Source organism: Megalobrama amblycephala, linkage group LG11 (genome assembly GCF_018812025.1).
Source record: "Megalobrama amblycephala isolate DHTTF-2021 linkage group LG11, ASM1881202v1, whole genome shotgun sequence".
Taxonomy (NCBI): Eukaryota; Metazoa; Chordata; class Actinopteri; order Cypriniformes; family Xenocyprididae; genus Megalobrama; species Megalobrama amblycephala.
The window spans coordinates 17,102,982-17,118,085 of NC_063054.1; the positions used below are offsets into that span (position 1 = coordinate 17,102,982).

At 35.9% G+C, this 15,104-nt stretch overlaps 2 long non-coding RNA genes across 2 annotated transcripts; both read left to right on the top strand.

Annotated features, from left to right (window-relative positions):
• Positions 1 to 798: 798 nt before the first annotated feature.
• On the top strand, positions 799 to 6,363 carry LOC125277841. Its single transcript, XR_007187003.1, has 2 exons — positions 799 to 893; positions 6,195 to 6,363. It is a non-coding gene; the product is annotated as an uncharacterized LOC125277841 (long non-coding RNA).
• A 2,990-nt stretch (positions 6,364 to 9,353) lies between these two features.
• On the top strand, positions 9,354 to 11,447 carry LOC125277842. Its single transcript, XR_007187004.1, has 3 exons — positions 9,354 to 9,739; positions 10,411 to 10,506; positions 10,618 to 11,447. It is a non-coding gene; the product is annotated as an uncharacterized LOC125277842 (long non-coding RNA).
• The last annotated feature ends 3,657 nt before the right edge of the window (positions 11,448 to 15,104 follow it).

Genomic DNA, 15,104 nt, shown 5'->3' on the forward strand with positions numbered 1-15,104 from the left:
AATTATTGGTGCTAACTAAACAGTAACACTAATGTATTGGTCTACCTCTATTAACAATTACCATTAATTTTCAATTAAGCTTTTTATAACACATGCATGACCTTAGAGGTATCAGTCCCAAATCTGTTGTTTATGTATTCACTGTAACAGATTTCTGTAATTTGAACAGTATTTTACTGTAATAAGTATCAGTAAGATAGTGTAAAAACTGTAAACAGCAATGGATTATGGTAAATATATGGTCACTACTGTAATTCTACTGTAAATCCATTTACACTAGTGAACTTGACCGTGAAAAACTGACCAATGGCAAGAGAGATTTCTTTTTTTTTAATTTGTATGGTGGAAGTGGTGGTAATTGGATAAAAGATGTACCAGTAACTCACCAAAAAGGTTAGTATTATTTATATTTTATGTAAAAACAAACATTTCCAAATGTTCTCACTTATAATGATAACAGCAAACTAACATGATTAATCATGTCGTTTTTCACGTCGGAAGGGTTTTGGTACCTTTTTTCTGACTGATTGTCGGCCGGATCACTGTCATAACGGTGATAACTAACTAGTGAGTAAGTTAAGTTAACCTATCTTGGCCAAAATAATCTTCAGTAAAACCAACATAACGTTTGTGTGTTCCGCTTAATTTAAGTTAGTTTCACAGGCGGAGTTGTCGGTAACTTAACGTTAACAGCAGCTAACTAACGTTAAATACAGTTGAAAAGTAAGATAGACGACACCACTGATTAAGTGGGGTTTTTAAACAATATTTTCAAGTACATGTTCTGATTTATTTTCAGGTTTGTGATCTGGATAATGTCAACTGCAACATCGGGCTCGGAGGTGTGTGTTGGAGATTTTTCATTGCTGTCATAATGGTGATACCATCAACTGGTAGGTTAACGTCATCAAAATTAGCCTAAGTAAACTACTACATAACTTTTGTATGCTCTGCTGCCTCATTATCACAAGTTAGCTAGTTAGGCAGATGTAACAACGTTAGCAGTGAGCTAACGTGAAATACTGAAGAAAACTGAGTTAAGCCATCTTTTGTTTTATTTTCAAGTTTGTGGTCTGGATAATGTCGTCTGCAAAGTCGGAGGTATATTTTAGAGTCTATTCTTGGGATTGCAGTCATTAATAACATCTAAAAAGGTGAATAGCGCTAGTTAAGCAGGCAAACATAATATAATGTACCTGGCAATTAAACCAAGCAGCAGAGTTAAGAGTTAAAATGCTTTTAAACAATCATCCATCAGTGTATGTGTTCTTGATTTTTTAACTATAAACACCATAATGTACTTATTACAACATCATATCCCTAGTAAAAAGACAACCTATACCAAAATCTATTTAAAATACATTTATTTCATACATAGTATACTTCAAATCCATTAACATATTTATTGACATATCTTACTGATATAAAATTATAATTAAACTTTATTTGGAGTACTTCTTTATTGTACAATGCACATTTCTTAATATTTCGCCTAAAATGTGTTTTAACACTATTAATAAGGATTGTGTGATCTCTGAGCAAGATATGCAAGATATTAAAAGTGTACCTAAAGTATACTTGCAATAGTTCCACTTTAGCACAAATATACTTAAGTATATCTTTAGTTGAACATCAGCACTACTTCTGCACAATTAAAGTGCATTAAGTACAAAATTAGTTGTTCCAATTTAGCAGACTTTAAGTATACCAGTTTATATACCAAAAGAACAATTGCAGGATATTTTTATTAAGCACATAAATATGTAAATGTTTTTGTAGTACACAAATAAATTAAAAAGACGTTCTACGGCACCTTTCAAAGATGTAAAATAATAAGTCTAAGGTGTCCCCTGAATGTGTCTGTGAAGTTTCAGCTCAAAATACCCCATAGATTTTTTTTTATTCATTTTTTTAACTGCCTATTTTGAGGCATCATTAAATATGAGCCGATTTAGGCTGCGACCCCTTTAAATGCTCACACTCCCCGCCCACGGAGCTCGCTCTTGCCTTTAACAGCATAAACAAAGTTCACACAGCTAATATAACCCTCAAAATTGTTCTTTACAAAGCGTTCGTCATGCAGCATGTCTAATCGCGTAAGTATGGTATTTATTTGGATGTTTACATTTGATTCTGAATGAGTTTGATAGTGCTCCGTGGCTAAAGCTAACATTACACACTGTTGGAGAGATTTATAAAGAATGAAGTTGTGTTTATGAATTATACAGACTGCAAGTGTTTAAAATATTAAAATAAAGTTTTGTCTCCGTGAATACAATAAGAAACGATGGTAACTTTAACCACATTTAACAGTAAATTAGCAACATGCTAACGAAACATTTAGATTGTCAATTTACAAATATCACTAAAAATATCATGATATCATGGATCATGTCGGTTATTATTGCTCCATCTGCCATTTTTCGCTGTTGTCCTTGCTTGCTTACCTAGTCTGATTCAGCTGTGCACATCCAGACGTTAATACTGCCTGCCCTTGTCTAATGCTTGAACATGAGCTGGCATATGCAAATATTGGGGGCGTACACCCCGACTGTTACGTAACAGTCGGTGTTATGTTGAGATTCACCTGTTCGTTGGAGGTCTTTTAAACAAATGAGATTTATATAAAAAGGAGGAAACAATGGTGTTTGAGACTCACTGTATGTCATTTCCATGTACTGAACTCTTGTTATTTAACTATGCCAAGATAAATTCAATTTTTAATTCTAGGGCACCTTTAAGCACATAAATATGTAAATGTTTTTGTAGTACACTTAGCACAAAATAAATGTATTTCAAATAGAGATGTTCCGATACCCCTTTTCCATTCCCGATACCGATTCCGATACCTGAGCTCAGGGTATCGGCCGATACCGAGTACCGATCCGATACCTGGGTATATATATATATACACACACTACTAGCCCTGTATGAATTGATAGAATTATTTATGGTGTGCTTCAGACTTATCCCTTAATAAAACAAGAACAAAAACATACAGTGAACTAGAGTATTTTTATTATCTGACATACATTTGTCAGTTATATTATTTATTTATTTTAAGTGAAAAAGAACTTCAAATGCAGCCACAAATCTAACACTGTAAACTGAAAAAGGTATATTAGTTTTACAATATAACTATAAAAACAGTGCAACAAATAAATCTAAGAATATAATTATATAAGAAAATAATCTATTTAAAACTTGAAGTCCAGAAACAATTTTGTTAAATAAAAATCTCACGTTTTCGACGACTGACAGCAGCTGGTCATCCAGAACAATAAACCCGACAATTTTGTCGGTTATCTTTATTTGTCTTTTGAAAACTTTTCTCTTTGTTTGAATGAAGCTGGCACGCCTCATCCTTCTCCATCTTAAGCGCGTCAAACGCCCGAATCGCTCAATTCGCACCGCGTCATTCACGCGAATCGCGCCGCAGGAAGTCAATTCGCGTCTTTGCATTGACTTAACATGTAAATCACTCGCGCTTATCGCTTCATTCGCGTCTGGTGTGAACGCAGCATTATGTAACCATCGTGTTGCGCGGGGTGACGCGTCTTCAAATGCTTTATTAAGTTATTTGTGTTAAAGTTGCCAATACTTGTGCCACCCCTCGAAATTGCAGCATTGCATATGAGACATGTCGCCGTTTTACTGGTCTGAAATACTGCCAAACAGCAGACATACTGCTAGCGCGTTTTCACTTCTCCGCTGCTCTAAACAGTGGTTGCTTGTGGCAACACAGCACAACTTCCTGTGTTTGCATTCTGAGCCGCGAAGAAGAATTGATTTCCGATTTGCTGCGTTAAGCAAAGATAGCGGGCACAACTAGGTATTGTTTAAGAAAATGGTATCGGATCGGTACGTGAGTTTAAATACTCGCCGATACCGATGCCAGAAATTTTTGTGGTATCGGTGGTATTTCCGATACTAGTATCGGAATCGGAACAACCCTAATTTCAAATCAATTCTAGTATATATTTTTTTCCACTATGGATCTTATCTCATCTTTACAGTTTTATATTTAAGTTTTATTAGGTTATTTTATTTATTTTTATTATTGTATTCATTCGCTGGAAATCAAGTCCATTATTTCAGCATTCTAGCAACTTGCTCTACTTTTTGAGCTACAGGAATGCATTATAAAGAATGAAGCTTTAATTATTTAAATGTAAAGGTTATCAGCTAATTATGTACCATCCCTGTAGGTCCATTCAGAATCAGATTTAGTAGTGCTTTTATTAAAGGTGTCGTAGAATGAAAAATGTAATTTACCTTGGTAGGGCTGGGCGATCTATCGCATGCGATTTCGCGGTAATCAGGGAACCGGCTTTACTGACGAAATGCGTGTGACACGCATATATCGCCCAGCCCTATACCTTGGCATAGTTGAATAACAAGAGTTCAGTACATGGAAATGACATACAGTGAGTCTCAAACACCATTGTTTCCTCCTTCTTATGTAAATTTGATTTGTTACGTAACAGTCGGGATCATTAATATGTACGCCCCCAATATTTGCATATGCCAGCTCATGTTCAAGGCATTAGACAAGGGCAGGCAGTATTAACGTCTGGATCTGTGCACAGCTGAATCATCAGACTCGGTAAGCAAGCAAGAACAATAGTGAAAAATGGCAGATGGAGCAATAATAACTGACATGATCCATATTTTTAGTGATATTTGTAAATTGTCTTTCTAAATGTTTCGTTAGCATGTTGCTAATGTACTGTTAAATGTGGTTAAAGTTACCATCTTTTCTTACTGTATTCACGGAGACAAGAGCCGTCGTTATTTTCATTAAACACTTGCAGTCTGTATTAGGGATGGGCATTTCAAGCAAAAATAATATTCGAAAATCGCTGGGAATTATTCGATTATTATTCGAAAATCGCACCCCTCCCCTGCACACACGCACACACAAACAGAGAGAGGGAGAGAGACCATTCACGCTTTCTATCTGTATGATATTGATAAACTGTTTAATTCATTGGGGAATATGCTGTCTTAACTCAAGCCATATAATGATTGTAATGTGCTGAAACATATTAATATGTTCTTTAATATAAGTGAAAGTAAAATCCGCACGGCCATTCATAACAGTGCGAAGCAGAGCGAGTGCTTTCAATTAATTCCTACGTTGAGCTTCCACATGAATAAACTGAAAACGCTCGCTCTTCGCCAGTGGACTATCAGTGTCGCTCGCTCGCGGCGTTCGCCTCGCTTTTGTCCAGTCCGGCACCTTATAGTGGACACGCACCATGAATGACTGAGGGAATTTTACTTTCACTTTCAAATTATCGCGAATTCGGGAGCGGTGACAAGTGATGATACCGATGTTGTTCCTGAACACCGGCAACACCGACTATCGCAGCAAGCCTACCTCAAGCCATATTGATTTTAGGCTGCCTAAACGCGTTATATCATTGTGAACAGCTTGAATGACGGCACGTGTGTCGTGTGAACATTGATTATGACGTCACTGTTATATGCCACGCTTGTCTATGTTCTGCTGTTGTCTAAGAGTTGATTGACAGCTTTTTAGGTGCGTTATTGGCAGCGCGCGCGCCACCCTCTGGTTACATGAACGTGTCACCATTGAAAACATGAGGATTTTTTTAAGACGACAATCGCACAATCTATTCGATATTCTATAATTAAATCAACTAATCGAATATTCGAAAATCGTGACACATCCCTAGTCTGTATAATTCATAAACACAACTTCATTCTTTATAAATCTCTCCAACAGTGTGTAATGTTAGCTTTAGCCACGGAGCATACTCTCAAACTCATTCAGAATCAAATGTAAACATCCAAATAAACACTGTACTTACGCGATTAGACATGCTGCATGACGAACACTTTGTAAAGATCCATTTTGAGGGTTATATTAGCTGTGTGAACTTTGTTTATGCTGTTTAAGGCAGTCGCGAGCTTGGGGGCGGGGAGCACGAGAATTTAAAGGGGCCACAGCCTGAATCGGCACATATTTAATGATGCCCCAAAATAGGCAGTTAAAAAAATGAATTAAAAAAAAATCTATGGGGTATTTTGAGCTGAAACTTCACAGACACATTCAGACTTATATTACAGCTTTTGCGTTCTATGGCACCTTTAATGTAAAAGTACATACAGCAAGTTTGAGAGCAAACACCGGTCTGAAAAATAATGTATTTTTGTTGTGCTTGCAGGTTTATTCCGAGAACATACTCTGATGACACCACACACCAAAGTCGCACCTTTTTCCAAAGAAAAGAATCAGCCTGAACCCCTTGAGGTGTTTCTTATCAGAGAGCTTGTCAACTTTGACTGGCAAAATTACTAAAATGTAACAACACACTTTCTTTTACTGTATTTTATATTTTTAAGGCCCGTTTTGCATTTCAGTTTGTGTATGTTTTACAATGCTACAGATACAAATGGTCTTTGGTCCATTTGGTCTACAAAAGGACTTTGGTGATCTTGGTTATTTTTTTCTTCTTCATGACCTCTAGGTCAAGATTTGTAATTTGTACTTCTAAAAAGAAAATGGTCAACGATTAAAAAGAATATTATAAAGACAAATGTTCATGAGTTAATGTGATTTTTGGGGTAAATTTTTTACCAAATACTGTAATCAGCAATCTCTTTACAGTGTTGAGGCTGAGCACCACTTCTCTGTGTGACATAAACCACAGCTTATATTCAAAACCATCCCCCATGTATTTTTGAGCCGTTTTAACTGAAAGCAACTTGCATTGTTTTGTCTCAAGATTTTTTTTTTGGCATGTTTATAAAAGCTACTTAAATGTCCTTATTGAACTAAGGCCTAATCGTGGCTAAATCTAGCCTAAGCCTTGTCTGTGAAACCGGGTCCAAACATATGAGATTTAAACATGCCATTAAAGAGGCATCTCATTGCTGTCTGTCAAACACAAAAGGGTGCAGCCATCATTAAATTGCTTTGAAATTGTAGCTGCATGACAGTAGGTAACAGACATTTTCACAGTCCTGTGTAATCCTGTGTAAACTGTACAGATTATTATCATAACATTTCTAGCCATCAGAGGTTCAAGCACAGGTATAAGCTATACTGGCAGTGTTAAATAATTAATAGGATGATTAGAAAAACCTGGTTTTAACTTTGGTCGAAGGTTGTGCACGTTTTCCAGCAAAACGCACTACCACAGTGTTTTTATATGACAAGCTCAAAGCACCAAACTTCAGGAAATGACTGCTGGAATGTTTTAAATGGCCACAGAGAAAGATGACAAAGATGAGAGATTCAGTCAGTTATGTTTCAAAATGAGCTTTTTACTTATGTACATTTTTTTTTTTTTTTTTTTTTTTTTTTTTTACATTCTTTAACTCAAGCATGTGTTTTATTTAAATGACGAGAAACCCATAACTGTTTGCTTGCCGTCTCTCAATTCTACCTGTAGCCTGCCGCAACTTAAACAAATGGAGGGCGCTTTAGGAAAAACCCAGGTCTTTTCAAGGCCTCAAGCGTCTTGCACTACTCCAACCATAGAATTTATTATAGATACCCTTCGACTAACCGACATAAACCAAGGAAAGTCCGCTGTAAAACAATGAAACCCTTCCCAAACAAGAGAGAATTAAGTTTGGAAGGGAAGAAGCGACTTTCAGATTGTCACGTAAGAATCGTGTCAGCGACACCTATTGCTGTGTTTCTCCCATGTGCCCAAGTATCCAGTTAAAATGTTAACTATGTAACAATACTGGCCCCAAAGAGACGAATTTAGAATCTGTAAAGTCGCACCTAGAAGTCTTCTTCAAAGCTGCGCATTTTCGACTATGTTTCACTGTAACTGTAATTGTGGGAACGTGCTGCAAGTAAAACATGTCATTTTCAGTGTGGAGCATAACGTTACATGGGCAGTTGTGTTCTGCTGTTTAGCTGGTGGAAATCATGTGCTAACCTACACAGAGTAAGATTGATAAAGAAATACGGGAAAAGCTTTAATATTCAGTTAAGGAGAGGATATCGAAACAATACAAGATTGAGAATTCATAAGTGTCATAGCACTTCTATAGCAAGCTAAACTCACGGCGGCAGAATGCTTATTGTGATCACCGAGAAAGCATGCTGGACAACGTCGAAAAAACAAAACAACTCACCTTTACCGAATCGTTGAATTCCTATGGAGATGCATGGAACAACGAATTTCTTTTATATTTAATTCGTGGACACGTCCCACACTGAAAGTGACCGACATTCTTGAGGTAGAATCAGTTCGACACATTGGTATTTGCTGAGAGGCAGTGCTTCCTTTAGAAGTGAGAAGAAAGTGCAATTACGAACATGACGCACTAGGGGGTGCTCACTGCAGAGCAAAACGACCTCCAGCTCTACCTCTCTGGACTTCAGGGGTGGAGCTTAACCTGTTTAATGGGTGGAGAGATAGGGTTAGGGTGTAGTTGGAGGATGCAGCTCCACCCATCAGGCACACAGTAGGTCGAGAGAGGGGGAGCTGGAGGTTATACTCCACCCATGGCTCTGCAGTGAGTAGCCTGATGCCTATTGTAGGTATCTAGGAATAAAGAAAAGAATATGCAGAACAAAAATAATACACTGTATAGCACCAATAATAAGCAATATCCCACCTACTGTAGGTAACTAAGAATAAAGAAAAGAAAGGAATATGCAGAACAAAAATAATACACTGTATAGCACCAATAATAAACAATATACCAAACAACAGGGTTTGAAATTAAAGGGGTCATGACATGAAAAATAAATTTCCTTGGTCTTTTGGCATATAAGAGGGTTTTGTATCATTATTACATCCTGCAAGTTCCATATCTTAAAATGTCCTTGTCATCAATAAAAAAACAAAACATTTATATAATCAAGCTGTAAAAAAAACCTTATTTTTTTGCACTTAGCCACCTTCTCCTTATCTTTTTTAACTTTAAGTTAAACCAACAATTCTTTTTACAGTGTAGAGTTTACATTGGCCTTGACATTATTTATTTTCCCCTCAGAAATGAACTTTCTTAATTATCCTTATACCATAATATTTATGATAATAATAATATAATAATTTATTATAGTTAATAATAATTGTATAATTCTTAAAACATTTATTATTATAATAACAAAAAAAACTGTTTTGTTTTCTGACAGTTTAATATAACTTAAAAAAAAAAAAAAAATCCACTACAAAAGTTACTGCCACTCTTTAACAGCAGCTGTCACAGTGTTGCTAGATGACAACAAGAACAATCCTCCGGCTAGACCAGGGGTAGGCAAGTTCGGTCCTAGAGAGCCACTGTCCTGCTGAGTTTAGCTCCAACCTTAATCAAACACACCTGAACAAGCTAATCAAGCTCTTCAGGATTACTGGCTGCGTCCGAAACCGCCTACTTCTCTACTATTTAGTAGGGGAAAAGCAGTAGGCGAGCGAATAAGTATGTCTGAAGCAAAAAGAGTAGGCGAAAATGACCTGCGTGACGTACTAATTCTCGCGAGATTCGGACGTGCGCCTACTTAAAGTGCGTCCGAAACCGCCTACTTACCTAATATATAATAGGGGAAAGCAGTAGGCGAGCAATTAAGTATGTCAGAAACCTCAGTAATCATAAAGTAGTCGAGGAGTTCCCGGATGGCCTACTGCTTCCGCCCAGATTCTGAAGTATTCCTTGCTGGATACTTTTCTATCCCAGCAGGCCACGGGAGAGGATACGTCATAATCGAACACGGAGGAGAAAAGCGGCGCGGATGCTGTCAAATGTGAGTATTGAAAACCAAAAATACATTTGTTGAACTACTGTAGAGTAAACTGCTGAATGTGTAAAGATGCTAGACACTATTGTTGTGATTTTGCAGTAAAAACACGATTTATTATGTATAGATAACGGGATAAACACACCTTAATTCTCCAAAGTGGATTTACATATTCTAAACCATATACATCTTAAAGATGCTTACTAAATGTTTATTTAACATCTGACACGAACATCTTCTTCAAATATTATGACTTATGAGTGCTGGATTACGTATTATGAGTGATGTGTGTGTGCTATTCACTGTTGTCAACACTTTTACATTACATGAATGAAAATAATGTAAATAAACAAATCTACAGTAACTACACATAAGTTTAATCTATTTTATTTGTCCATTAGTATTGTTAATAAATTAAGGAACATTTGTATTGGATAAGAAGTGAGTTAACACATCATCAACATGTGAATGTAGATTTGAGCACATAAATCTCAGAGGAAACTTGAATCTTGTCTGATGTCTGGGGAATGATGCCATCAAAGGCTTTGAGTGAGGATACTACAGAAATGAATACAAAGTCTATTTAAATCTAAAGTCTAGTTTATTTTAATTATTGGAATTTAAACAGACTTATTACAGCACTTTTCTGATTCTTGATGTCTGTGCATTTGCTGCAGAGCTTTGGTGGAGCAGGACCTGCAAGAAAAGCTGACGACAGTATTTGTTAGATAAAAAAAGAGGAAAACCTGAAACAAAATAAAAATATATATAAAGTAAGTAACAAAATATAAAGTAAGATCATTTTGTTATTTCTAATACAGAAATCAAATGACATTGTGTTGTTAAAATGACTGCTTTTGTATTATATTTGTGCATTATTGTAGGATGTGAATGTCCTCAGACTGGTGTGAGCACTGAGGATGGAGAGCCACAGCAGATCCTGGGAATGGTTCAGTGTTATGGACGAGATCCTCCATCACTCCTCCTTCCAAGTGACTCGATCAAGGACACACTGGAGGAGACGCTGCAGAGATTGAACCAGCAACCTTCTGCTGACCAGCTCAGTGGTTTAGACCACCACACCACAAAACTAATGAAGCCATGACAAGAATTAGCAATTGAAAAATATGAAATGAAATATGCAAGAAACAGAATGCTGACATGAATTAAATGTAAAATGTTTTAATCTGCTGATGGAGAGCACATGAATGTTTGCAGCAGCAGATTGTCCCGCACATCTTCTCCCACTCCTGCTCCAAGGTTGAGGGGTTCAGGGGTCCATCATCATCATCATCATCTTCAGCAGTGAGGAACATGATGATGAAGGTGTTCATCAGCTGCTTGATCAGAATAAAGCTGCAGAATTGGCACAGCTGTGTTGAGATGACAACAGGACTGTAAATACCTGATTGTTAGATCAATACATTTGAATAAAGCTTTGTTTTGTGTGTTGTTGACTTGTATATGCATTTATTTGTCATTATTACTTTTATTAATTCTTTACTTATTAATTATGCTATTATCAGTAAATGTATATATTTTAATAAGCAATGAATTAATGCATGAATTGACTGTAAATGGAGATGTATTCACATCAGCTGTATTTGTCTAGTGTGTGTTCATGCACAGCTGTCATATAACTAAACATTACATTTTGCTTGTTTTATTAAAGAAGTAAAATGAAAAGTAATATAATTAAGTTTTGGTCAGCATTTATCATCATTATTGTGTGTAAGTGTTGGGGTGTGTTAGAAAAGCAGTTCATTCTGGTGTAATCTTAATTTTAAGTACTTTTTACTACTTTGAGTATAAAACCAGTCTTCTCCAAAGACGAGATCTTCGAGCAGCTGCTGATGTCTTCTTTGGCTTCAGACATCGTTAACACTGCGGAAAACTGCTCTAGGTAGGGTTCAGTTACTGGTGCTGTGAGGTGTTGGTGCACCTGTTGCTCATATCTTTATTTTTATTGCAGGATCTACAATTTACATACAAGATCATGGAAAATACCATAGTGTATCTTTAACAATGAACAATAATAATGACAAAAAACAAAACAAATATGGGTTTGTATACATCATAGTTTGCGTTTATATACACAGACATAAAGCATGATGACAAGATTAAATATTTTGAATACATCATAATGCATAAAAGTTATTTATTTTTAATTTATAAGCCTGAGGGATGAAACTAAGCTAATTCAACAAGAAAAAGAGGAAAACAAATGAGATTTATGCCACCTTTGCTTGTGGATGGACATTTTTGCATATAAAAAGAAATTAACAATATATTCACGCGAATTTGGGTTTTTGTAACAAAAAATAAATCACATTAGTCACTCATTTCTTTTCAGTTGTTGCGCTTGCGATAACGTCGTAGGTCACATGATAACGTCAACATGGCGGATTATTCTCGGATCTCATTCATACTCAACGAGATTTGGCTGTTAAGTACCTACTCTTTTAGCGCTCATTAAGTAAGTACTTATTGAAATTAAGTACCTACTCATTGAGTAGGCGGTTTCGGACGCAGCCACTAAGGCTATAAGCAGCTGAAGGTTTTTTTTTTCAGGGTTGGAGCTAAACTCTGCAGGACAGCGGCTCTCTAGGACCAAACTTGCCTACCCCTGGGCTAGACCGTCCCATTTAACAACGACCTTTGTGGCCTCATTCCGACCTTTGTGGCCTTCAAAGGATGCAGCCTCTGAATTGGGATGCAGCTATACTGCAGAGTTCAGCTCCAAGCCTGATCAAACACACCTGAACCAGCTAATCAAGGTCTCCAGGATCACTGGAAAAATCACAGGCAGTTGCATTGAAGAAGGTTTAAAATAAGGGTCTTCAGGAGCAGGGTTGAAGACCTCTGAACTTAGAAAGGTTGCATATTCCCAGAGTGCTCTAAACTGTTCTGGGACATAAATTTTGTGATTATAAATAAATTTTGTGATAAGATTAGTCTGTTCTACTGCCATTTTACAATCCTTACAGATACCATAGTTTTAAGAGGACTGAAAGAATTTCTGGTTCCGTATACATTTTTCACCTGTGGAATATGGGCATAAGTCCTTATGGAATGCCAAGTCTGTCAAAATTAAAAATAAATAAATACATAAATAAATATACAAAGAAATGTAAAAAAGCAAAAATAAATAAATAAATATAAGAATAAATATACATAGAAAGGCAAAAAAACAAACAAACAAAAAAATAATAATAATTTATACATTTATTTCCTTATTTATGTATATATTTATTTTTTCCACATTTATTCACTTTTATTTATTTATACATTTATTCATTTCAATTTTTATTTATTTATTTATTTCCATATTTGTTAATTTGTTCAAGGTATCACTGAGGCTGTTACGTGTTGCTGGTGCAGAGACGAGGCAGATACGGATTTCCACAATAATAGAAGTACTTTAATAAACATAGACAGAGAACACCAAACTAACACTTAACACAACAGAGAACGGACGAGGAGTGAAGGGAGTGAGTGCAATATAAAGGGAGTGCTGATAATAGAGTCCAGGTGCAGGTGATCCGTGAAGATGGGGAGATGACGAGGGAAGTGAGTGCAGGTGTGGAGAACAGGAGGATCATGGGAAATGTAGTCCAGGGAGACAAGGGATCTGTGACAGTGGCCTCAACGCTTCGCCCTCGTCTACTCTGAGCTCGATTGCTATGTCTGAGGTAAACCACACCCTCCTCATTACCCTACGGACAAAGAAATAAATGTAAAAATAAAGAAATGTAGAAATAAAGAAATGTAGAAATGAATAAATGTGGAAATGAACAAATATGGAAATAAACAAATGTGGAAATAAATTGAAATCGAAATGAATAAATGTGTAAATAAATAAAAGAAAAAAATAAATATATACATAAATAAGGAAATAAATGTATAAATAAATTTTTTTTTGCTTTTCTTTGTATATTTGTTTATTTATTTATCTATTTATTTTGGGTTTTTTTTAAATGTCTTTGTATATTTATTTATTTATGTATTTATTTATTTATTTTTAATTTCGGCAGACTTGGCATTCCATATAAATCAACATGACAAATGTGACAAATAATGCCTTTAATGATAATAGTACACTTGAAGCTTGTGGTCACATTTCTATAAAGTTAGTCAACAGATGCTAGCAGATTTATTTCTTCTCATTTCAGCAGTGATTTTTTTTTTTTTTTTTTTTTTTTTAAATATAATAATAATAATATAATTTAATGCATAACACTGATTATTAAGGACTTGGGTCATACTGAGTTCATGACCTTTGACTTTGTTTTTTGTTTTTATTTATTTATTTATTTATTATGGTGAGACCAGTTGCATTACAACTGTTTAATTATTCATGCCAAGTCCCTGGCCAACTTCTGAAATCTTAGACAGCAGTGATTACGTATGATAACTGGAATGAAGTGTAGTTACTGCCATTCACGTTTATTTGCAGCTTTGTGATTCTTTCTTTCTGAAGACAATGCGCAAACATTAATAAATTTGTTAGTACAGACAACAAATGTCAACAGCAAATGTCACTCACTTTTATAAGCAAAGATCACAATCTTGTGGACAAATGCATGTAGTGCGTGTCTATGTTTAGAGCATAGCGCTTGAATATGCAACATCTAGAATTAACCGACAGAGGGCGATGTAATTTCAGAAAGATCTACATAGGCTGTTTGACCATTTTATGTCGTTAGATCCTTGAAGTGACAAATATTACGTAAGTAGCCTATTATCAAAATGTTTTAACCATCTCGTCAGGACTCATCACAAAGTTTCTTTAAATCCTTCAGATTACTGGACCTAAACGTTGCCTTCTCTGTTAAAAAAATACCCAAATTTATTTTGGAGAAATTTAAAGGGGCTATAGGCTACCGAAACGTTTCCTTATTAAATGGTATAGGGAAGTGTGGACGACACCTTTTCAGTTTTTAAAAGAATGCCCAGGCTATCTACAACACACACGTCTTTCAAGTTTAAAGAAGTCATTGTGCAGATGGTCGCTATTCAGCGGCCTGTTTGGGCCCAAGAGATCATTTAGTTTGGTGTCCGAGAGATGGATGACTCTCTCCCTGTTTACAGGGTTGCCAACTTTGGGACTTTGGCTGGAGTGAGACTTTGTAAAAATTTCAGTTTACGCGTGTGCGCGGAGAAAATGTTTGGTAACCCTAATTTTAAAAATCAATGTCAGTCCATGTTTACTTAGTATCATTGGGGTGAAATAATTAATTTTATTTTTTGTCAGTTTTGTTACCTGACAGGGGCGGAGCCAGACATTGTAAACATTCGGGGCTTAGCCCAAATCTATATTTGTCCAAAGACATTTCAATTTTCTATTAATAGCTTTACTGACATGAAAGGA